This window comes from Cryptomeria japonica, chromosome 8 (assembly GCF_030272615.1).
Source record: "Cryptomeria japonica chromosome 8, Sugi_1.0, whole genome shotgun sequence".
In the NCBI taxonomy this organism is placed as follows: Eukaryota; Viridiplantae; Streptophyta; class Pinopsida; order Cupressales; family Cupressaceae; genus Cryptomeria; species Cryptomeria japonica.
The window spans coordinates 299,704,334-299,731,099 of NC_081412.1; the positions used below are offsets into that span (position 1 = coordinate 299,704,334).

At 38.3% G+C, this 26,766-nt stretch overlaps 1 protein-coding gene across 5 annotated transcripts in view; it reads left to right on the forward strand.

Moving 5' to 3' along the window:
- LOC131035868 (sterol 3-beta-glucosyltransferase UGT80B1) overlaps window positions 1-26,766 on the forward strand; it is a 182,506-nt gene that overhangs the window by 38,655 nt on the left and 117,085 nt on the right. The gene's annotated exons all lie outside the window — the stretch shown is intronic.

Genomic DNA, 26,766 nt, shown 5'->3' on the forward strand with positions numbered 1-26,766 from the left:
CTAGATTTAGGTTGCAAATATGTATATATTTATGCTTTTTATCTATGTTCCATGATGTTTTTGGGATGGGGATGGTGGGGGACACATTTTGAGGATGGCAGTCCAAGGGCCATTTTTTGGGGACAGCAGGTGGACGACAAAATATATATATATATATGTTAAAGTTTGGATCAGAATATGTAAACAGTTATTTTTTTTTTTTAACTAACTTATATGTCAATGAACTCTTGAATGCAGGTTGCTGCACATATGAAGGGAACACAACTTAATGCATAATTGATATGAGAGTCTGCTATATGAGGCAGATCGATATCTAAAAGGCTTGCACTTATGATTACTGTACTTGCCTTATTAAACTTGAACTGCATCATATTATATACCTTACGGTATAGGCATGTCAATGGACAGACATGCCTCTACATACGTGGAGACATGTTGATGAATAGACATGTCTCCATGTACGTGGAGACATGCCTCTTCATTGCGATGTCTCTATACCTAAGGTTTGTGCAAAGCAACAATATCTTAATCGTTATTTATTCGGTTTAACATTCAATCACGATTTCTCTTATCGTTTAGTATTTAACGATTCTTCAAATCGTTAATCATTATTGTCACGTGCAACAACGATTTCCATAATCGTTTTGAAGGAGATCGACTTATGTCAATATGCACGATGATAAAATATATATCGGATTTCTTTATAAGAAAAGTCGTTTCATATTGATCAAATGAAATGATCAATATAATTGACACTTATGGATACGATGCTCATATTCTGATTTGTATAGACAATAATAAATATTCGTTATGTATATATATAGATATTCGTATATATAGTAATAATAAGGACACTTATATATATATATATATATATATATATATATATATATATATATATATATATATATATATATATATATATATATATATATATATATATATATATGTTCATGTCAACATTAATATGCATTACTTATACATATGAGACTTCTCCGACCAAAGCTATAAAACATCAACACTCCCTCTTAGCTAGGGAGGAGGATTACAAGTTTTATCTGTATATAGGAAACTACTCATCGTGTAGTAGAGATCATTATATGATATCAAGAGCAATGGCCTACAAGTATCAACACTTATGATACTTACCAAGACTCAAAATGCCCAATATTGTATGTGCACTAGCATCAACCATATGATGCCTACCATAGGGATGTATGGAAATCATGGCATACTCACAGATATTAAGCACTTAATATCCACCATGATATATCTCAACAATTTCAGGATATCAACCTTATGATAAAATTGTTATAAGAAATATGCACTATCATGACATGTTCATAGATATCAACCATATGATATATATCATGATAGATTTCAGAGTTATCGTAAAGTCGTCACCTAACAATAACTACTGAAAATACAAGTGATTATCATTCAGAAGTTGTCACTTCTTAATGATGTACACATGTGGAATCTGCTGGTTCAGAACTTGTATCTGCTTCTCTTAATTTGTGTAAGTTTGTTTCCATGGGAGTGGACATAGACTTACAATCCATCATTCCAAACCTTTTTAGAATGTCAATGGTGTATTTTCCTTGATTTAGAATGATCTCATCAGTTTGCTGCCACACTTCTAAACCGAGGAAATAGTGTAGAGGCCCTAAGTCCTTCATATCAAATTCAGCTGCAAGTTCTTGTTTACATTTGACGATGAGATGCTCTTCGCCTATTATTAACAAGTCATCAACATAAAGGATAAGAATTAACATATCTCCATTGATTACCTTAAATAAAGATTTGGATCTGCATCATTCTTTGAGAAGCCAAGTCCTGATAGATAGTGATCTATCCTTTCATACCACACTCGAGGAGCCTGTTTGAGCCCGTATAAGGCTTTCTTCAATTTGAAAACATGAGAAGGTTGTTCATGTACTACAAATCCTTCAGATTGTTCCAAATAGACTTCTTCTTCTATCACACCGTTAAGAAATGTGGTCTTTACATCCATTTGATGGATTTTCCATCCTTTAGATGCAGCAATAGCAATCACGGCTTTGACAGAAGTGTATCGGGCAACAGGAGCAAAAGTTTCTTCGTAATCAATTCCTTCTTTCTGAGAGAAACCTCTGGCGACAAACCTTGCTTTGTATTTTTCAATACTTCCATCTGCAGCATGTTTGATTTTGAAAAGCCATTTAGAAGACACTATTGATTTGTTCTTAGGTCTAGGCACAATGCCCCAGACATCATTCTTGATAATAGACTTATACTCTTCTGTCATGGCTTCTTTGCAGGCTTGATGTTGGAAGGCTTCCTCCATAGTAGAGGGTTTTGAATTAATGATTTCACTCATTAGAGCAATGTAGCTAGAGAATCTATTAGGTCTTTTACTTTCCCTGAAAGTTCCTTTTGAAGCTGCATAATTTTCAGCCTCCTCAATCATCTTCTTGGCCCGTAGTGGTCTTTTCTTTGTCACATTAGTGTCCCTAGGTTCAACCATATAGTCCATAGGTTCAATGTGAGTGTTGCCTTCAATTGGTTAGTGAGTCTCATTCTGAATCTCAGAGGAGTGATCCTTTTCACTGTATTGAGGGGATTCATCTTCTGTTTCATTAACATCCTTAGATCATTTGAATGCAACATCTTCTTCAAATATTACATCCCTGCTTAGTTCAATTTGTTTTTGACTTGGAATATAGATCCTTTAAGCTTTAGAAGTTTCACTATACCCAACAAAGATTCCCTTTCTCCTAGAGGGTTCTAATTTAGATCTTTTCTCTTTAGGGATGTGAATGTAAACAGGACAGCCAAAAATTCTTAAGTGACTTATGTCAGGTTTTATTCCTGTGAATGCTTCTTCAGGAGTTTTGTTGTCAAGAAAGGAATGTGAACATCTATTTTGGATATATACAGCAGCACTAGAGGCTTCAGCCCAGAAAGAGGTGTGAAGGTTTTGGTCATGCATCATGGCTTTGGCTGCTTCTACTATAGTTCTGTTTTTCCTTTCTACAACCCCATTTTGTTGAGGGTTGTAAGGAACAGTGAACTCCCTCTTAATCCCAACATTATTACAAATTTTTTAAAAGTTTTTCAGAGATGTATTCCCCCCCATTATCTGATCTAAGAGTTTTTATACTTCTACTTGAGATGTTTTCTACTAAAGCTTTGAATTCCTTAAACCTTTTAAGGACTTCATCAGACTCTTTACACTTTAGAAAATATATCCATGTCTTCCTAGAGTAATCATCTACAAAAATGGCATAATACAAAAATCCTCCTAAGGAGGGTACTGACATGGGTCCACATAAATCAGAATGAACAATTTCTAATACATTTTTTGATTTACTTTCACTATTACAAAATGTGCCCTTGGTATTTTTTTCCTAAGGTACACCCTTTGCAGATTCCTTCATGTTCTTGAGTCAGCTTAGGTATCCTTGCCACCATTTTCTCTATAGAGGGTAAAGCACAAAAATGAAGATGCCCTAATCTTCTATGCCACAGTTCACAAGTGTTAGAAGATTCATGAATAAGTGCTTGTGAAGGAGAGATGCAAAGTTTGTATAGGCGACCATGTCGAACTCCAATGGTGTGAGCCTTCTTGATGGTTGAGTTCTTAGGCCAGGCTAAGACTTTTCCATCCATGAAGGTGATTCTACAATCTACATCCTTTATCTTCAAGAGCTGATATTGAGATTAGGTTGCGTTTGATGCCTGGTACAAATAGCACATCTGTCAATTGAAGGGCAATGCCTTATTTTAGTTGAATCGTACAAGTTCCAATCCCATTCACTGGGTAGTTTGAATCATCCCCAATTGCGACTTCCTCATCAAATTTCTCTATCATAGTGTCTAAGTGCTCTCTGAACCCTGTTATATGCCGAGATGCCCCATTGTCTATTACCCAGGTGTTGAGGCTAGTTGATACTTGACTGGATAGAGCAGAGTAGAATACAAGTTTTTCAGAGTCTGTGTTTGGCTCACCGACTTCAGCAATTGAGGCTTGAGGCTTAGGTCTGTTAGGACACTTTACAACAATGTGACCATATTTATCACATCTAAAGCATTGTACTTCAGATAGGTCCCTCTTCCTTTTGAAGGATTGCTTCCTGGTTGAGTCTTTGCCTCTCCTCTTCTTGAAGTTATTCCTCTTTCCTCTTTTGTGAGACTGAGTGTTTAGGACTTGCATTTCTTCATTTTGGGAGTTAATTCCAGTCCCTCTAGTAATCAATCTGGACTCTTCTTGTATACAATCAGTCTTTAATCGATCAAATTTGGGGAGTTTGGATCGAGCACTAATTCCTTGAATAAAAGATTCCCAAGAAGTGGGAAGTCCGTTGAGTGCGAACATAGTCAATTCCTTGCTATCGAATGTGTGACCAATAGTAGATAATTGGTTTCTTAGTTCCGTTATCCTCATGAAATATGAAGTGATAGTTTCACTTTGGTTCATTTTGATGTGGTGTAGTTGCTGTTTTAGAGCAAGAACCTTGCTAGTATTATTTTTCTCAAACATGTTCTCTAGTGTTGAAGACATTAGATAAGCAGTATTTAATTTTGAGATAATTGGAACAATGTGATCTTTTACTCCATCCACCAATAGTTTCATAGCTTTATTATTATTTCTTGTCCAAGAAGTTTCTCGTCTTCTTCATCGGGCATGGGTAAGGCCTTTTCCACGAGTGTTTAATTCATGTTCCTTTAATGTGAGCATTATTCTAAACTTCCAATATACAAAATTTGCAGCTCCTTCAAGTCGGTCCTCTAGCCTAACTCCACTCACCATTTTGACGAATATAGAAATCTAGAGATTTTAATGAAGTTTGGTTGTTTCCCTCCTATAAATCTGATCGGATCTTTTCTTCAAACTAGCTCTGATACCATGTTAAAGTTTGGATCAGATTTGATATGTAAACAGTTATTATTATTTTTTTTACTAATATGTCAATGAACTCTTGAATGCAGGTTGCTGCACATATGAAGGGAACACAACTTAATGCATAATTTATATGAGAGTCTTCTATATGAGGCAGATCGATATCTAAAAGGCTTGCACTTATGATTACTGTACTTGCCTTATTAAACTCGAACTGCATCATATTATATACCTTACGGTATAGGCATGTCAATGGATAGACATACCTCTACGTACGTGGAGACATACCTCTACGTACGTGGAGACATGCCTCTTCATTGCGATGTCTCTATACCTAAGGTTTGTGCAAAGCAACAATATCTTAATCGTTATTTATTCGGTTTAACATTCAACCACGATTTCTCTTATCGTTTAGTATTTAACGATTCTTCAAATCGTTAATCATTGTTGTTACGTGCAACAACGATTTCCATAATCGTTTTGAAGGAGATCGACTTATGTCGATATGCACGATGATAAATATATATCGGATTTCTTTATAAGAAAAGTCGATTCATATTGATCAAATGAAATGATCAATATAATCGACACTTATGGATACGGTGCTCATATTTTGATTTGTATAGACAATAATAAATATTCGTTATGTATATATATAGATATTTGTATATATAGTAATAATAAGGACACTTATTATTATTACATATATATAAAACAAATGCACAAGCGGAAGATAACATTTTCATAAACTAAGTCCTCTTGTGGGTTCCCTAATGTCACTACTAATACAACGCTCTTAAAAAGCACTCCTTCAATAAGTGTATAACTTGCATTCTGCAACCTATAAAATCTTCCTTTATCAGAAGAAAGATTTGGCAGGTATTTACTTGTCTGCATAAAGTTAATTCTATCTGTTACCCAACATCCTTTGGCTTAGACGCATGTTTGCTTGGTTTTTATCAAGGCGATATATTTTTTTTAATTTTGTTTTCTTTTTTCTTTTTTTTGACTTTTTTGGAAGATAGGAGATGGAGGAAGGACTCAAGCATCTTTTTTGATTGGATGGTACCCTTGAAAAATATGCTAGAATAGACTATGGCCATTGGAAGTATGCTCAAAGACATTGGTAGGGTAACGAATGAGATGGGTGATTTGATGGATCTAGGGTAAGTATTTATGCAAATGATTGGATAAGAAGGAATGAAGAATGGAAAATATGCATTGGATAATGGATAGGATTACAAGTTACATTGACTCAAAACTTAGATCTATAATTCCAATCACTCTATGCACTCATAACTATTTCATCTAATTTAGAATTTTCATTGTATCTTTCTCACACGATTATATTATAGGTTACAATTTTTCACCATCAAGACCCAATTCACCTTTCCTTGTATGTATTTCTATTGCACAACACAACTTACCATAAAATACCTTACTAACATTAGTTGATAACTATAATAAATGAATAATCAATATTTAAATAAAAAACTAAGCTAGTGAGATGAATGAAGACAATGATAAAAGTAGTAATAACAGTCTGATACAGGAGAAAAACTAAGACAGAAAGTACAAATTTGAGAATAGGGATTTGGTGTGCACTTGTGATAGAAAACTGAGCTTGATTTGATAGGACCAGGTTGTTGGGCACTCATACAATCCTTTCATGAAGACAAGGTATTGCACAATCATGCCAGTTCCAAACGCCTCTCTAGACGGATAGACCATCTCAATCTCATTCTCTGACTATACGAGCACACAAAGTCATGAGTGGGGCACAAAACATTATCTTATTAGTGTGTAAACCCAACCCAAAATTTTATTAATGTTATCACTTATTAAACTACTCTCCTATGGGTTATTTTGGCTGCCACTTTGGGCCCTGACCTTGATAGGGTGCCACTCCCCCTTATTGCACCTAGATAACCTATCCTCTATGGCTCAAAATAAGCACCATGAAACATATGATATACAAATAGGAACATAAAAAATCTATATACATGAATAGATTCCACAATTTTCAAATAGAACTTCCAAACAAAGACCAATCACAAGGTAAAGTCTTGAAACTGAATCATAACCTCAAAATCACTATTCCTTTTCACAAGCCAATTTAGGAAAGGGCATATGAACACCAATCCAGCCAAATTAAGTCCAATCAGGCACAAAAAACTAAAATTGACGGGATATAGAGTCACTTATAGCCTTTGGAACTAACCAAAAAACCAAATTGAACCAAAATTGCAAACTGGAACAAACCCAGAAGACCTAAACAATTTATCTGTGAACCTATGTAGTTGGGCTTAGAAGCTACATAATTGAGCCCTAGAGTTGCGCAATTGATCTTTGTACCTGTGTTGCTGAGCTCTATAACTGTGCAGTTGCTCGAAAAAATGCAGAAAAATAAAGATAAACAAAACATAAATACTCAAAACTGAAATATGATAAAACCCATTTGAACAAGGTTTGATTACATCCCAAATGATGATGGATGATGTCTGCAGAAGCTTGCATGCCAACCACATTCCAAAAAGAAATTGTTTGTTTGCAATTTCCCATGACAAATAACAATATCAGATTTGAAAACCTTTTTGATACTCCTTTATTTAAAACTTGCAAACAAAAAAAATAGTGCAAATTGGCAATAGAAATGAACTTTGAAAACACACCGAAATTTAGCAAACTTTCATAGAACTGATTTATAACGAATTAGCAGAAAACCCACATCCACAAAGGTGCCATAAACTTACAACAAACACAATGCTTAAACCCCAAAATATCACACTTCTAACTACTGAAACCCTCCTGCAAACAGATTGCAAATAAATTGAAGAAATCACAAGCTGTTCAGCACGTGGGTAATTGTTGACGTGTATTTTGTACACTATCAAACACAGAATAAAATACCCAAGGGTACCTTATCCTCTCTTGAACAAAGCCTCTGAATGCTGAAGATATTGCGAAAAAGGATCAATCAGGATGACTTCAAGGTTCTTTGTTGTAGGATCTCTACGTGTGGATAAGCTCTCTGTGGTATGATGTGATTTGCTGGAATCACAAGGGGACTTACACTTGAGGATTGAACGTCTGATTTGCTTTGAATATCGCACTAACCTTGTGGAGATGGTCCCGGGATGTCAAAACAAGACTTAGTTAGAATTTCATCAAAGATCATTCATTGCTCTTACATTCTTAGTATCAGAATTAGATCCTTTCCTCGCCCTCGTCCTTTTTTCCTTTTTTCAAGTCAAAGCTAGTAAAATCCTGTGTTCCAGCAATATTAAAAGCAAATCAGACGTTTAATCATCAAGTGTAAGTCCCCTTGTGATTCCAGCAAATCACATCATACCACAGAGAGCTTATCCACACGTAGAGATCCTACAGTGAAGAACCTTGAAGTCACCCTGATTGATCCTTTTCGCGATATCTTCAGCATTCAGAGGCTTTACTCAAGAGAGGATAAGGTACCCTTTAGGTATTTTATTCTGTGTTTGATAGTGTACAAAAAACACGTCAACAGAATTGGCGCTAGAAGGAGGGCGGATCGTGATATTTGTTTGAACAATTGATCCTATCAATTCGCAAGGAGTTATCCAAGAGCTTTTTACCCTCCTCCACGCTCAACAGAATTGAAGCAGAAGAAAGGTGAGCGAACGCGAACTCTTGAATCCAAGGAAGATCAGTGGAAAGCTTTTTCAAACACTCGATGGAAGTGATACAAAGAAGGAAGGTGATCGCTGGATCGTCAGTTGGACTTACGCAAGAAGGAATCAAGCTGGAACCAGTTGAACGTTCAAGTTGAATCTGAGATATTCAAGATCTCTCTTATTCCAGAAAATCCAAAAAAAGTGAAAAATAGAAAATAAAAAAAAAAAGTGAAAAACAGAAAATCCAAAAAAATCAAAAATCAAAAAATCAAAAAAAGAAAAGATTTCTCAATGGAGCGGCAACAGTTTCGCGATGGGCAACAAGTTGATTTTCTTGAACTTTGGTGGAGATTAGATACACAGCTTTATCCACGCAGATTGTCCAAGTTTGCAAGGCCCGGGTAGTGTCGAGTTCACGAGACAGAGGAACATGATGAAATGCATTGCTTGAAGTACTTATCAAGGATGGAATCGGCAGTGCAGGGAAAAATCTTCTTTTGGGATGTCCCCAAGCTAGAAACAGAAGAAGGCGGCTTCAGTGTCCCAGAAAGCAAGGATCCTCTTCTAAGCTTCTTGTGGATGATCGAGAGTCGGCTCATTTTGAATGGTGAATTACGTTTAGAGAACATATTGCTACCATTGTGGTGTAGAATTCACAGCTCACCTCACTTTGAATTTACTTGCTCAGTATGTGAAATGGCTATCAATCAAGTCAGAAACCAGTTTGGAATGCCAACTTTGTCCGAGGAAGAATGTATTATTAATAGATCTTGGGGTTCACATCTCGCAGCCGAATTCAGGAGGACTTATGAACAAGACATTGCTCCGGCATCTGATTGTGAGAAGGATCAGTTGTACGTTGACAATACAAATGCACCTGAGGAACAATGTATTATAGTGGATAGCCCGCCATGCCTTGCACCTGAAAAGGAAAATCATGAAACAAAAGTTGAAGAGTCAGTTGAGAATACTCAAGCAGTGATAAAGGAAGATCCAGGAGTTGAACAAGCAATTAAAGAAGAAAATGACTCATTCCTTGAAGAATTCTCGTTTATGCTACAAAAGGAGATCCTTGAGATTGAATTACAGGATGTTTCAAATGGCCTCATTGAAGAAGACAATCAAGTTGACATGTTAAGTGAGCCCAGATATGAAGAACAATTCAAAGGGGCGCTTGAAGATTTCATCACCATTATGCTATTTGAGGAAACATTGAAGGATCTTGTAGAAGAAGTACAAATGGAATCACTGCCAAAATTTTTTCAAGATAAGCAAGTTACTGTGAGTGATATGATCCATCATCAACTCCGACCTCCTGAGACTATGCTTGAAGACGAAACATCACCTGAGATTATCTTTGATCGACTAGAGGAAATGTTTGAGGCTCAATCCATCAAGGAGACTCTCATTTTTGGAGATATGCTGACAAAATTTCATGAAGATGCCTGGTTTATGCAAGATGTCTCAGTGAAAATAGAGAATCTTGAGCTATTTGAAGGAGCGTTGAGCTTGTTTCAAGAAGAACTTCCTAATCAAGATCAACATGTTGTGGATGCTTGCAGAATAGTTCATCTTCAATGGCGACCTCCTGAAGCAGTTGGTGACCTCGCTTCCGACAATGCAGTGCCATCTGAGCCAGAAATATGCCAGGTTGTCTCTTTCCTTAATCTTAGCTTTGAAAGTTATTATGATTTTGATTATGGGGATTTTGGGAAAACAACTTGCATCTGGATTGACCATTGTCCTAACGAATTACCTCAGTTGATCATTTTGAGTAAAAACTTGCTTGAGTATGAGAGATGCATGGTGAGAGTTTGCTTTTCTGTGTTTAAGGATGAATTTGCCCGATTGAGAACCATCACGTTTGCCATGCTCCTGTTGCACAACCTGAGAAATCATGTGAAGTCGTGTACATATTTTGCTTCTTTGAGTCGTGTTGAGTCTAGGAGTCTTGTACATAGGTTTAGAGTAGGTTTTCTTTTCGTGTCTTTAGTTAGGGGTCTTTTGAGCCTTGTTCTTAATTTGCCTTGAGTCATTTGACTCATGATCTTGTGTGGCTCAGGTAGTTTAGTTGTTTGCTTTAGATAGTTTGCTTTGGGTGTGCGCTTTAGCTTAGTTTGCTTTGGGTCAGTCCGTCGGTCGTTTGCTTTAGTTTAGGTGTCTTGAGTGGGAGCCTCTATCTTGTGAGAAAGGCGTTTGTGTTGTTGGTCGCATAATGGCAATATCCTGGATCTTATGTTAGACTCATTTCTTAGATATCTATTCATGAAGTGCTCAGAATCCGAGGTTGTTCCTCTCTAGCTTTATCATCTGATCAGGACCTGTATTTGACTTGGAAGGGAATCATTTTCTGTATCTTGATGCCGACATCTGTTGATTACTATATCTTCACACATTAATGGACTCCGAGTCATTATGGTTTTCAGGCAAAGCTGTGATTGGTGAAAAATATAAAATCTGACTTCAGTGCCACCGCAATCCTCAAACCCTGGTAAGCTTCACTGCTTACGAGCCAAAGGAATTGACGGAGTGAAAAGCAATATCAAAAGGAAAAAATGAGAAAATGAAAGAGAAAAATGAAGAGAAAAATGAAATACAATGAAATATCAAAATTGGCTAAGGGGAATATACGGATAACTCCATCGGGGCTATAGACGCTTGGCTGGCAATGGAGCAATGTTCGTGAGCTTGCGGCGATAACCTCGTCGAGACTATGGACGTCTGACTGGCAGCGGGGCTCTATCCAGGATGCTTTTGAAGTTCAGATAAACTACGTAGCCGATCATAGGGGAACCTGAAGGTCATAATTGTCTTGTCGAGAGGAATGAATACACTTGCACACACCTGGGTAATCAAAGACTAAGTGTCTAGATCTGGTCAAAGATTTTTCTTCCACTTTGAGTACTTTTTCTAATCTCTTGATGAGCTAGGTTGAATTTTTCGGAGGTTCTAGGTGTCGATTGAGTCTTTATCTCTGAAATGTTCAGGAACATTTATTCAAGGTGGCTCTAGATGTTGTGACCATTTCACACAGCGCCCCATTGCAAATGGGGACCCCTGCTTTTTGCTTTCTAGGGTTTGTTTTTAGGTTTTTTAGGGTTTTGTCAGTTAGCCTTTGCATTTTGAGTGTCGCCAAGGGGATCACCTGGATAGCAGGTTCTGCTTGAGTTAGGTCAAGTTGGTGAGTGATGAAGTCTGAAAGTCCTGATCCTGAAATTTGGCTAAGTCTGGAAACTGAAAATCCTCCAAAAACTAGATTTTGCAATATAGCTCCTGGAGGTCTGAAACCGCTCTCAAACATCCTGAAAGTATATATGGAATATAACTTAAAGTATAAGAACTTATACTTAAATGTTATATTCCATAAAATTATCCTGACAGAGAGTTCAAAAAGTCAAAAATCGCTACGGACCCTCAGAGAGGGCCCACAGCGAGATTTTGATTTCCTTCATTTTGCAATGAAAAGAGACCAAGTTTTGATCATAAATGGAAAATAAATGACTTTCTCCACCCGCCTGAAGAAGTTTTGACTTGAAATAATGAAGGACCTTGTTGAAAACATAAAAATCGCTCCTAACCCTCATAGAGGGCCCACAACGAGAAATCTTATAAGGGTCATTGCTAGCCTTATTTGGTCGACTTAAGATGTCAAAAGCATGGTGAAGGATAGAATGAGCATAATGAGGTATCCAGACTTGATCAAAGATGATAAATTGAAGGAGTTTTGCCCAGGAAAGGTAAAATCGCTCCTGATCCTCAGAGAGGGCCCACAGCGATTTTCTTTGTGTGCACATTTTTGGACCTTTCTTGGACATGAATTTTTATTCATAGCAAAGAACAAGACAATATCTCCCTTGGCATAGTGATTTTTAGATGAAAAGTGAAACATTTTGGTCCAGGTAGCAAAAATCGCTACGGACCCTCAGAGAGGGTCCACATCGAGATTTTCAAATATGCATTATTCTTGCAAGATCAAAGTGATTTTATGATTGGAACGGATGAAGGAAAGCATGTTCTATCCGTTGAATATAATTTGGAGGATCAACACAAGAAGAAATCAACCCAAATTGAAAAAATCGCTCCCGACCCTCACTGAAGGCCCACAGCGAGAAATCGCTCCGGACCCTCAGAGAGGGCCCACAGCGAGAAACCTAAAATGGGATTTTTTCACCCAAGTTTGAGGGAAGCTAAGGTTAGACATGGGTTTGAAACGATGTTTGAAAAGCCTTGAAGTGAAAAGAAATCATTGAGAATCAATATTTTGAAGGCAATTACAAAAATCGCTACCGACCCTCAAAGAGGGCCCATAGCGATTTTCCAATTTTCTCTCCTTGGTTTGAAGAATTGAGGTAAAATCTTGCTTGGACAGGAGGAGAACGTGATGTGTTATGCCTTGGAGGTGATTTGAAGATTAAAAGATAAAGGAATTTGCCTAGAACCAAAAAATCGCTCCGGACCCTCATTGAAGGTCCACAGCGAGATTTTCAAAAAATGCATGTTTTCTTCAAAATGGTGCTAAGGCAAGGTTTGGACAAGGAGAAAAGACCTCCAAGAGCAGGATGAATATTATTTTGCCTTTAAAACTTGATGATTTTGGTCAGAAAATGAAAAATCGCTCTTGACCCTCAGTGAAGGCCCACAGTGAAAAATTGCTCCGGACCCTCAGAGAGGGCCCATAGCGATATTGTTGAAAATCCTCATTTTACCATGCAACAACAAAGCGAATTTGGTTGGAGTGGATTAAAGGAAGGCATTGCCAAATGATGAATGAAGTTTGAATGAAAAATGATGAAGAATCAAGCCTAAATTGCAAAAATCGCTCTTGACCCTCAGAGAGGGCCCTGTTGTGACCATTTCACACATCGCCCCATCGCAAATGGGGACCCCCTCTTTTTGCTTGTTTTTCGTTCGTTTTTGTTTTCGTTTTTTAGGGTTTTGTTAGTTAGTTAGTCGTTTGGATTTAGGGTCAAGCCTTAGGGTTTTAAATTTTGCCTTTTCAAGCCGGAATCCAGTCGTTTTTGAGAGTTTTGAGCTTCTTTTCTAGGATGCAAGTTTTGAATGCAATGAATTCGCCAAAATGGTCTAATTTTCAATAGGAATGTTAATGCAGAGCTTAAATTTGTCTAAGTGTCGAAGGTGAAATGTGAATTTTTGTCCGATTGAATATTTTGACCAAATTTTGACCTTTTTTGATTTTGATCCTGGGCATTGGAATTGATTTGTTTTCGCCTCGTGAAGTGTTAAAATGTGAAAAATCATGTTATTTTGGCCTGTAGGAGCAAAATCGCTCCTGTCCCTCAGTGAAGGACGGGAGCTCATGTTCAAATATCTCATCGTCCCTGCAGAGTCCAGACAAATTTCGAGTTGGAAGTGATGGAGAACGGCGATATCTTTCCATTGAATATAAATTGAAGATTTTCATGAGCACAAAAATGCCTCCAGGAGGAAAATCGCTCCTGTCCCTCAGTGAAGGACCGGAGCTACAAATTCAATTTTGCCTTGTCCTTGCAAGATTTCGAAGACTTAATGATTTGAGGACGTCCAGAGGAAGATGCTTTGCCAAATGAATATAATTTGAGATGCAAAAACGAAGGAGAATGACCTATATTGACCAAATCGCTCCTGTCCCTCTCCAAGGGACCAGGGCGAGGTACCTTGTAGCTCTCGTCCCTCTCCCAGGGACCAGAGCGATTTCCTTCATTATGCAAAATCCAGACAATGTCAAGGCAAGTTTACGTTCAAAAACAAGGAAAAACATGAGATAAATGCGTTGAATATAAATTGAAGATTTTTGGGACGTCCATAACAGTGCTAAATGCCTAGTTCGCTCCTGTCCCTCAGGAAGGGACCAGAGCGATTTTTGATATAATTGATTTTCTTGCAAAGTTACAAACAATGTCAAGGCATGAACGAATAGAGTGAAGAAGGACGAGTTCGTTGAATATAAACTCGGAACCTGGCAAGGTGAGATAAAGGCTACAAAAGGAGGATCGCTCCTGTCCCTCTCCAAGGGACAAGGGCGATACAAGGATGATGTTGCTTCCTACGCAAGTTCAAAGACGATCCAAGTGAAGTCAAGGTGGCGAGGGACACTTCAAGACTTTTTTAGCAAGCACAAACATTCAAAGGTCGTCACAATGATGAAATTCGCACCCTATAGCCTAGTTCGCTCCTGTCCCTCAGGAAGGGACCAGGGCGATGTTGAATGCATTGGCCATTTCATGCAAAATTTACGTAAGGACAAGACTTCGCAATGTTTTAGAGGGTCCAAGGCATCGTATGAAGATAATTCGCAAGGGTTTTTAACGTCCAAACATCGCCAAACAATGTAAAAGCCTCACATCGCTCCTGTCCTTTGGACAAGGACCAGGGCGATCTTATCAAAACACTCACGTTCCTTCAAGATCAAAGCAAAGCAAGGTTAGGAAGAACGAAGGACGGCGTCTAGAGGACATTGCAAAGGAGATCAAAGTGTAAAGTTGCCAAGGTCAAGGAAAAGGACATGGATCGCTCCTGTCCCTCTCCAAGGGACAAGGGCGATGACCCCTTAAAATGACCAAACACATAATGAAGACAAATGAATCAAGCGCAAAAGGAACAAGTAAAGTATGTTATTCGCCAACGATGAAAGATCGAAATTAAAAGATGCAAGATGAACGTGAAAAACATAGATCGCTCCTGTCCTTTGGACAAGGACCAGGGCGATATGCACTTAAAGGACACCCATATGCGCACACAAGGCAATCAAATTCGAGAGACCATCGAGATGGTCGATTTTCAACGTGGAGATGAAGGAGTTGGACGTAAGAAATGCAAAAAATCGAGACCAAAGTCATGGATCGCTCCTGTCCCTCTCCAAGGGACCAGAGCGATGAGGTACATCCCTTTGTTTTCCAGTTTTGGCGTCAAAATAAACAATTCGAATTTTCCTCAAATGCTAAATCGATTTAAAAATTGAATATCCATTTTATTTAGCATTTAATATGGCGTTATCTTTTATTAATTATTTTTTGCCTTTATTTAAAAATCGAAATTCACATTTAAAAAACGCAAGGCATTTATAATTAATTAATTAATTAATAAAAATCGATTTGGAGCGCTTAATTAAGCAAGTCGGCCTTGTTATTTTATTGAAAATCATTTAAAAAATGGTTTTATTTATTCAAGTCGGCCAAAGTGGGTAAAGGTGTGAAGCGCTATATAAGGGGAGTGGAAATTTTCATTTTCACATAATCATTTTTACCTTTCTTCATGCGAATTGAGGAGAGGCGAATATAGTGCGAAGTGTGTTCAAAGGTGGTGCGAATTCAAACCAAGGGTGGTGCTTAGTTATCAAAAGGTGGTGCGAATTTGAAGACCACACCAAATGCGAACTTGAGGATACATTAAGGCGAATTTGCTAAAGACTTGGAGGATTTGTTTGAGCGATTTGTCAAGGGCAAATTTGAAGATCATTTAAGACCACGTCTAAGGCGATACTTGAAGATCACGTTCACTCCAAAGGTGGCAAAGTCAATTTTGAGGAGATCATATTGAAGATTATTTTATACCTCAATTTTGCCTAGGCGAATTTTGTTTTTGCATTCTAGAGTTAGCTCTCTATCGAGGTATGGCGATTTATTTTTATTGCTTTATTCATTCGTCGTCATATTTTAAATTTTGAAATTTTGAATTTTGAATCTCTTAGCTCAATCGTTGTTTTTTAGGAAATGATAACTCTAAAGACTTATCATGATGTTTCCTAAAAAACTTTTCTCTCTTATTTACGCTATTTATTGCAAAATCTAGTCCTAATAATGAAATGTTGTGTAGGTATGGCGACCCCAAAGGCGGGAGCATCCACCAGCCGCTCGGCTCTCATGAAAGAAGATCAGAAGACCGAAGAGGTGGAGACCAAGATCGTGTCGAAGTGGAGCAACATTGGAGATACAAACTTGGGGAACTTTAGCACGAAGAAGTTCCGAGAGGTCCCTTACATCGGCAAGCCATCACCTGTCGCCCGGAGAATAATAGAGAGTGGCATCATCAAGGCGGCCGGTTTTCCTCCAGCTATTCAATGCCACGAGTTGATGATCGAGTGTGCCCGTCACTACAATCCACAGTCCAGGACAATTGTGTCCAATGAGGGAAACACTTTGGCGTACCTTTCAGAGGAAGCCATAAGTGAAGCTTTCCATCTTCCAGAGCACAGGGACATGATATATAAGAGCGTTGAAGGAGCCAGATCAGTGTACGATGATGATCCAGATGCTTACCTAAGCATAATCAACAAGAACTGGCTACTCAAGAGTCTAGATTGCCTTTGGATTTCACCAGGAAATGCAGGATTTACAGAGTGGCCGACCAAGCTCAGGACAACGGCAGGCACATCCAGTCTTCATATGATAGAGAAAGCAAAACAATAAATTTGAATTGGAATGAACCTGAGGTCGTGGATTTAGATGATTTGATGGCACCAGTCTTGTCTTGTACTCGCAGATGGGTAGACGTTCAACATCAGAAGTTGAGAGAACAAGGCATAGCTATGTCTTTTACTTTGGAAGAGAAACCAGCCGAAGGTGGAGCCAGTGTTAGTGAAGGCAATCCTAATCCTAGGAATTCAGGTGAAGGTAACATTCGATGTGCCAGTGAGGGCAATCTCCATTCGAGAGGTTCGAAGAGAAAGGAAAGATCAGAAAAGAAAGAGCCTTCCAAGAAAAAGCAAGGTGCCAACAAAGATCAGACACCGGGTACTTCTTCCAGACCAGAGGATAGAACAGTTCGAGTGGAAGAGTCCATGGAGTCGATGGTACAGAATGACAGACAGGAGGAAGGACAGGCACAGCATGTTTCATCAGATGGATCTCTCCAAGATTATGAGTTAGAAGAGGACAATGAAGTAACATCTCCTCCCAGACAAGAAGAAATAGTACATAAAGAAATTCAAGTTCAAGAGACAAGATCGAATATCCCAGATTGGTTGAAGGAAAGATTGACTAAGGTGATCGTAGTAGAGGACGAGGACAGTGCAATTGATTTAGAGAGCCTTGTTGGGCGTTCACATGTGATAACAGAAAAGAAGAAGGCTACAAAGATGTCCAAGATGATTCGAGATGAGACTGGATCTAGAAAACTGCAGATAGCTACACCGGCAGCAGATAAATATGAGGGTGAGATCCTAGCAGAAGATTATGATGTACAGACTTTTGAGTTAGGACCATCCACAGTAGAGCAGACTTTAGATGATGCCACCGACACATTTGAGGCATTGAAGGACAAGTTTAGAGAAGAAGTAGAAAAGAATAGAAAGCTGGAGAGAGAGGTCGGTGCATGGAGGACATATTTTAGTCACATCAATGAACCTTTGGGACGTCAGGATCCAGTTAGATCACCAGTGCAGGCATTGCCCCTTCAATCGATCAATGAAGCAGAAAGATTCAGGAACCTGGTCCAGCGTACATGTAGTTGGATGGATAGATCTCACACAGTGGCCATAGAATTTGTTTCAAGGATGTCGAAGATCACCCATCAGGCTATCCAAGTCCTTGAGATAATCCACAGATTGATGGCAACAGTAGCTGCATTTGCCCATACCAAGGACGTTGTCATCCCTGTCTTGAAAGTAATAAGACATACATCCAGAAGAATTTTAGCACAGGAGAGGATCTTGGAGGGTGATTCTCACAGTTTGTTTCAGTGGTCAACCTTACTCCATATAAAGAGTGTTCTCTTCGAGGACATCAGTGTTAGATGTGGTCAAGTTGAGGAGGTGATCAATCCGATCCAGGACAGAGTATTTGAGGTACTTCGTACCATTCTTGGCAGAAGGATCGAGGTCGAGACAGATGTGGATATACAAGAATTTGAGGATAGAATCAAGATCATCTTTCGTAAGGACGCAGATGTTACAGATGAGCAGTATGATCAGATGTATGCCACCATGCTCCTGATTGATAGAACAAAGGAACTTGAACCTACTTGGGACGCAGCTCTTCTAGATGCATTCGATCAGGTCATCCACTTAGAAGAGAGTATCAAGAATCTTCCCGAGATTCCAATCACAGAAATCGAAGGAATCGTGACAAAATTCATTGCATATGCTAAGAAAGAGAATTGGAAAGGGAATAAGATTCTAGATGAAAGGTTGTTACAGATGACATGACATCTTATTTCTCATTGGTTGATACCTCCTAGATTTTTTGTGTGCCAAATTTAATATTTGGCTATGTATTTAATATTGTTCAGTAAAAAGGAGGTCATTTGTAACAAACCCTAATTAGGGTTTAGGTGTCATGATCTTGTCCGTTGATTTATTTTCGATCTGGACCTTTCATTGTAACTGGGGATGCTATTTATACCCCCATTTTTCATTTCTTTTGAGAATAGTGTAATAGTTAATAGTCGAATAGTCAGATAAGAGTGAAATAGAGAGATTAGAGTTAGAAGCAACTTTTATTTTGTAGCAAGATTGAGTCTTGAAGAGAGAAATTCAAGCAATTGTTGTATATGATGACTTGGAAATCAATAAAATATTGAAGTTATGGTGTTTTGTTGCAAATTTCTTAAGTTATCTTCATGGTTGTTGGATGTACTTGAATCACGCTCAATCAAAGTAGTTTGTTAATTTGAAAGACTAAGTGTGAGATTTGATATTTGGTGGGATTCGCAATCCAAACCACTAGCTTCTTGCTGATTGTAGGAACGCCTTGCGTGGTCGACTGGAGAACATTTTGAGTCCTTAACCTTCAAGCATTCTCGTATCTAGGATATGTACCTTCGTAGTAGTGTCCTTGGTCTTTAATGCATTGAACATCATTATTACCTTAGAAGATCGCACTAATTTCAATTGAGTTGTTATCTTATGGCAAAATTGAAGTTGGTTGAGTCTTGCCAAATCTCATTCACGCTAAGTCGTTCATAGGGTTAGGCTAGATTAGACTTCCTTAAACCCTATCCTTTTGCTATTTTTTGAAAGTTCCTTTTTAGTTTAGTAGAATCTTCGAGCCTTTGGAATCCGTAAGACGCCTTGGAGGAAACAGCAAATCACATCATACCACTAAAAAGCTTGTCCACACGTGGAGACCCCACTAAAAGAACCTTGGAGTCCATCTAACTGATCCTTTTTGCAGATCTTCAGCAGTTAGAGACTATTTTCTCAAGAGAGGATAAGATGCCTTTGGGTATTTTATTCTGTGTATGATTGTGTATAAAATACACGTCAACAGGCCCACAGCGAGAAACTTCAAAAACACACCTTTTCTCCAAAATTGGATAGGGCTAAGTTTGCAATTCCGTGAAAGGACCTAGTTGAAACATTTTGAAGAAGTTTTGGAGGTTGAAAAGTGCTAAACTTGAGCAAAAAATGAAAAATTGCTCCTGACCCTCAGTGAAGGTCCAGAGCGAAATTTGCATTTTCACCTATTTTTCCTCACAAAAAATGTCAAATTTGAAGTGCAACACGTTAACGGGATATCAATTTACCCTCCAGGAGATTTTCAAGTTGAAATGTGGAATATTTAAGGCTAAAAATCAAAAGTTGCTCCTGACCCTCAAAGAGGGTCTAGGGCGAAATCCTCATGAAATCTCAATAAGCCTTGTTTTAAAAAATTAATATTCTCAAAATTGCATTAGGCCGCTAAAATTGCTAATTTGAAGGCATGTGGAAAATTAAGATTAAATTGACATTAAATTTTGGCATTTAATAAATTAATTTTAAGCCTTAAAAAATCGAACTTCTATCTTGAAGGCATTTAAAATTAATTTTTATTAAATTAAAATTAAATATAGAGCGCACAAGGCCTTATTTTCACTTATTTTGCCAAGTCGGCCCCCCTTTTTTGGAAATTTATTTATTTTTGTTGGTTGTAATTAGGGCCAGCGGATTCCTATTGCCTTAGGCAACATTGGAATCCGCCCCCTTCATATAGGGCTAGGCCCATCACCACACGGCACCAAAGTTTTGCTCGCCACACACTCAGATAAACACGCCTCCTTGATAGGGCCGACCCCATCAAGGTAAATTAAAAGGAAAGCAATAAAATGGTTTAAAGTATAAAGGAGGCCGACATGATTAGGAAACTATATGTCACCTATAAATGCAACACTTTCCTCTCATTAGCACAATCAAGTTTAATGTTGAAAAATAATCTTTGGTGAAGAGCGAAATTTATACTTATGCATTCAGCAAGATCAAAGTCTTCCATATAGTGGCAGCGAACTTCCATATAGTGGCAGCGAACTTCATAAGGGTTGCATTAGACTTAAACCAGCAAACAACGAACCTCACATGTTGTAGCAGACCCAAAATAGGAGGGTGCTAACTTGATCAAACAGCAGCAGACCTTACATTGAAGGCAGCGAACTCCCTTAGAGACAGCAGATCATCATCCAATATTGAAGACTCCATTAAAGGGCTGTAATCAGATAAGGAGGACTGTAACCTAATTATTCCTCCCTCATGGTGGCTGTAAATCCAGATAAGTGTGTAATTTCCTGTTGAATTCTAAATCATAAATCAGATCTGAGGATCCTTTGGCTGGGTTTTTCCTCCTAGGAGGTTTTCCCAGGGTAACTGTGCATTGTCTTTAGCATTTCATTTCCTTTATTATGCTTAAAGTCTGAAAACAATAAATTAATTAATCTAAATCTAATTTTTTGAGTTTTATTCAATCCGAAAGTACTAAAATTAACATGGTATCAGAGCTAATTAGTTAGATTAATCTTCAGATTTAAAATTCAGTTCACCTTTATTTTCAGCTTGCTGTAGTTTTTGCAAATCAGGTCAATGGGGCTGAAAGTTGAAGATAGGCTTGATGGGAATCTAAATTTTACTGCATGGAAAGTTCGAATCAAGTTGGCTCTCGAGGAAGAAGACCTCCTCCAATTCATAGAAGAAAAAGAGCTAATTGTGCCATCGGATGCTGCTGAGTTAAAACAATTCATAAAGGATGCTGTCAAGGCTAGGAAGATCCTCATTGATTCAGTCAAAGATCACCTCGTCACCTCTATTGCCTCATTCACCACTGCAAGGGAAATGTTCAGCCATCTTCAAGGTACATATGAAGTTAACAATCTTAGTAGGGCAATTACGTTAAGACAACAACTACTTAATATCAAAATGGCTAAAGAAGATTCTGTTATTTCCTACTTCATGAGAATTTCAGAACTAAAGAATCAACTAGGTTTAATTGGTCATAACATGGAAGACAAAGACCTTGTCATGATTGCCCTTAATGGCCTACCCTTCTCTTGGGAATCATTTATCCAAACCATAAGTGGCCGGTCTAAGCTACCTTCCCTTGATCCTCTTAAAAATGATTGCATCCAAGAAGAGTCTCGCCTCTTCACAAGAGGTCAATCCAAGAGCCCTCATGTAGATGAGCATCACATGCTTGCTGCCCAATGCAAGAAAAAGGGTAATTGGAAGCAACCTTATCCTAAAAGAAATAGGGAATCAAGACCTTTTAGTTCCCAACACCCTTGAAAGAAACCAAGAGATACTTCGCATGTGCGATGCTTTAGATGTGACAAATTCGGTCACTATGCTAAGGAATGCCAGTTTAACCCTAACCAAAGTGAAGCTAACCTAAATGAAGTTTCAGAACACAATGATGACTTCCTATTCATATCTGCCCTATCTAGTAGTATTCCCTCAGATAGCAATACATGGTTGATTGATAGTGGTGCTTCCAGACACATCACAGGTTACTGTGACCACCTTTCAGGTCTTGTAGAAAAGGATACCAGTCTTCACGTGGTAATTGGTGATGATGCTCGTTATTCGGTAAGAGGTTCTGGTTCTACTTCTCTAAATTTAGATTCTGGTATTTCATTACATCTCAGTGATATACTGTTTGTTCCTGGAATTAAAAGAAATCTAATTTCCATTTCTGCCCTAGAAGATAAAGGTTATCAAATTGCATTTTCTGAAGGAAAAGTTCTTGCTTGGTCTAAGAAAGCTAGTTTCAAATCTGCTCGTATAATTGGTCATAGAAATGATAGTCTTTATAAGCTCTCTACTAACCCTATTCAAGCCCTCATTAATGAGGTCCCGGAATCCTGTGAGCTATGGCATAGAAGACTTGGACATCTACATTACCAAGCTCTTCCATCACTTGAAAGGTTAGTCAAAGGTATGCCTAAACTCAGTCAAGTTCATGATAACATTTGTAAAGGTTGTGCTATTGGTAAGAATGTTAAAAGTCCATTTCATAAAAGCGAAAATAGAGCTAAAGACAAACTAGAACTTGTTCACTCTGATTTATGTGGTCCTATGTCTATGGCATCTCCTAGTGGATTTCTTTATTACGTAATCTTCATAGATGACTTCTCTAGGAAAACTTGGATCTACTTCTTGAAATCTAAAGAATCTGATGAAGTGTTAAGTAAATTTAAAGAATTTAAAGCATTATCTGAAAACTCCTCTGGTAAAAGAATTAAATGTTTAAGATCTGACAATGGAGGTGAGTACACCTCCAGAAGCTTTCATGATTTTTGCGTTGAATCAGGAATTAAGAGGGAGTTTTGTGTTCCATACAATCCTCAACAAAATGGTGTCGCTGAAAGAAAGAATAGGACCATTGTGGAGGCTGCAAAGGCTATGATCCACGATCAAGACCTTCAGACTTTTCTATGGGCTGAGGCTTCGAGAACTGCAGTATATATACATAATAGATGTCCTCATCGTGCTCTAAAGAACATGACCCCGGAAGAAGCTTTCACAGGTTCCAAACCAGACATCAGTCATCTCAGAATCTTTGGAAGTCCCGTCTATGTTCATATACCTAAAGAAAAGCGATCAAAGTTGGAACCCTCCGAAAAGAAAGGCATGCTTGTCGGATACAGTGAATCCTCCAAGGCATTCAGGATTTACATCCCAGGTCAAAGGTACATTGAGGTAAGTAGGGATGTTACATTTGAAGAAGACATTGCTTTTAAGAAATCGAAAGGCTCTTGTGTTATTGATGAATCTAATGTTAATCAAAATACAAATGTTGATACTAACCGTGAGATTCAGAGGGAGCAAGTTGAACCTCCATCCCAAGAGGATCATGATGATCCCCCTGAGCCCATGAATCCCACTGACATTCCCAGTGACATTATCGTCTCCAAAAAGAGGCCACTTTGGGTAAGAAACACCATTCAAGAAGCAGAAAGATTTGCTGCTCCAAGTGGCACCTTCCGTGAATCTAATAGACCTCAGGTATTTTCCAACTATGTTTCCTTAATGTGTAATCTCATTGAAACTGAACCTTGCAATGTTGAAGAAGCCTTAAGTCATCATGCCTGGAAGCTTGCTATGGATGAAGAATATCAGTCAATCATCAAGAATGATGTATGGGACCTTGTGCCCCGACCCAAAGGTAAAACCATTGTTTCCTCTAAATGGTTGTTTAAAATTAAACATAATGCTGATGGTAGTATTGAAAAATATAAGGCTAGATTTGTAGCTTGTGGTTTTTCCCAAAAGGAAGGCATAGATTATGAAGAAACATTTGCCCCTGTTGCTAGATATACCTCCATTAGAACGATCATTGCTATTGCTGCTACTAAGGGTTGGAAACTACATTAGATGGATGTTAAGACTGCTTTTCTCAATGGTGTCATTGAGGAAGAAGTCTATATTGAGCAACCTGAGGGATATGAGATCCAGGATAGATTAACTCACGTGTGCAGGTTAAAGAAAGCTCTTTATGGTCTTAAACAAGCCCCTCGTGCTTGGTATGAAAGAATTGATAAATATTTGTTAAGTCTAGGCTTTCGTAAAAATGATGCTGACCCTAACATTTATCTTAAAATTGCAAATGATGAAATGTTGATTTTAGTTCTTTATGTGGATGACTTATTTCTTACTGGTAAAAATGAACTTATTATTGGATGCAAGAAAGATCTAGCTTCTGAATTTGAAATGAAAGATTTAGGTCTAATGCATTATTTTCTAGGTTTAGAAGTATGGCAAAGATCTAACGAAATCTTTCTAAGTCAAGGAAAGTATACTATTGACATTCTGAAAAGATTTAGGATGATGGATTGTAAGCCAATGTCTACTCCTATGGAATCTAACTTAAAGAAGTTGAGTATTTCTGCAGCTAACTCTGATTTTGCAGATCCATCCGAGTACCGACAATTGATTGGATCTCTGATGTATCTAGTCAATACTAGACCAGACATATGTTTTGCTGTGAATGCTCTCAGCCAGGTCATGAGCCTACCCAAGCATGTTCACTTGGTTGCTGCCAAGCATATCCTAAGATATTTGCGAGGCACTATTGGGTTTGGGCTGAAGTATCCACTTAACACTCCAATAACCTTGGAAGGTTATTCTGATGCAGACTGGGCTGGAAGCGTTAAAGACAGGAAAAGTACCTCTGGTATTTGCTTTAGCTTGGGTTTTGTAGTGATCTCTTGGGCTTGCAGAAAACAATCCTCAGTGGCATTGAGCACTGCTGAAGCTGAGTATATTGCTGCAAGTGTAGCTTCCAGAGAAGCAGTATGGCTTCGTAAGCTTCTTGCTGGACTGTTTGGTCAACCATGGGATCCTACAGTCATTCATTGTGATAACCAGAGTTGTATTAAAATGTCTAACAATCCAGTGTTTCATGACAGGTCAAAACATGTGGAAACTCATTTTCATTATGTTCGGGACATGGTGCAAAGAGGTGCCATACAGCTGAAGTATGTCAGCACTGATGAGCAGGTTGCAGATATTCTTACCAAGCCTCTAGCAAAAGTGAAGTTTGTGTACTTCAGGGATAGACTTGGTATTGTGGAAAATGAATCTCCAATTGAGAGGGAGTCTCTAGTGCAGTGATACTTTGTATTGTATAAATCCACCCTCTACGGGCAATGTAAGGTGGTAATGTAAACTTCTCAGGGAGAAGCATAATTCTTAAACCATCCTCTGCGGGCAATGTAAGATGGTGTTGTAAATGTTAACCACCCTCTGCGGGCAATGTAAGGTGGTATTGTAAACTTCTCAGGGAGAAGTGTGGGCAATGTAAGATGGTATTGTAAATGTTAACCACCCTCTGCGGGCAATGTAAGGTGGTATTGTAAACTTCTCAGGGAGAAGTATAAATTATTAAACCATCCTCTGCGGGCAATGTAAGATGGTATTGTAACCTTTAAACCATCCTCTGCGGGCCATGTAAGATGGTATTGTAACCTATGACCATCCTCTGCGAGCAATGTAAGATGGTAAGCAAAGGATCCTCTCCACCCTCTGTGAGCAATGCAAGGTGGATCCAGTCTATGCTTGTGTGCAAGCTGGAAGATTATGATTATGATTCTATTCCCTAATTAAAAGGGAGTGTTGGTTGTACTTAGGGCCAGCGGATTCCTATTGCCTTAGGCAACATTGGAATCCGCCCCCTTCATATAGGGCTAGGCCCATCACCACACGGCACCAAAGTTTTGCTCGCCACACACTCAAATAAACACGCCTCCTTGATAGGGCCGACCCCATCAAGGTAAATTAAAAGGAAAGCAATAAAATGGTTTAAAGTATAAAGGAGGCCGACATGATTAGGAAACTATATGTCACCTATAAATGCAACACTTTCCTCTCATTAGCACAATCAAGTTTAATGTTGAAAAATAATCTTTGGTGAAGAGCGAAATTTATACTTATGCATTCAGCAAGATCAAAGTCTTCCATATAGTGGCAGCGAACTTCCATATAGTGGCAGTGAACTTCATAAGGGTTGCATTAGACTTCAACCAGCAAACAGCGAACCTCACATGTTGTAGCAGACCCAAAATAGGAGGGTGCGAACTTGATCAAACAGCAGCAGACCTTACATTGAAGGCAGCGAACTCCCTTAGAGACAGCAGATCATCATCCAATATTGAAGACTCCATTAAAGGGCTGTAATCAGATAAGGAGGACTGTAACCTAATTATTTTTCCCTCATGGTGGCTGTAAATCCAGATAAGTGTGTAATTTCCTGTTGAATTCTAAATCATAAATCAGATCTAAGGATCCTTTGGCTGGGTTTTTCCTCCTAGGAGGTTTTCCCAGGGTAACTGTGCATTGTCTTTAGCATTTCATTTCCTTTATTATGCTTAAAGTCTGAAAACAATAAATTAATTAATCTAAATCTAATTTTCTGAGTTTTATTCAATCTGAAAGTACTAAAATTAACAATTTTTAACCTCTTTTTTGCCAAGTCGGCCTAGAGGGAGCAAAGGGGTGAGCGCTCTATATATTGGAGGTGTTTTTCCACAATTCAAATCATTCAATCATTGCCTTAAGAG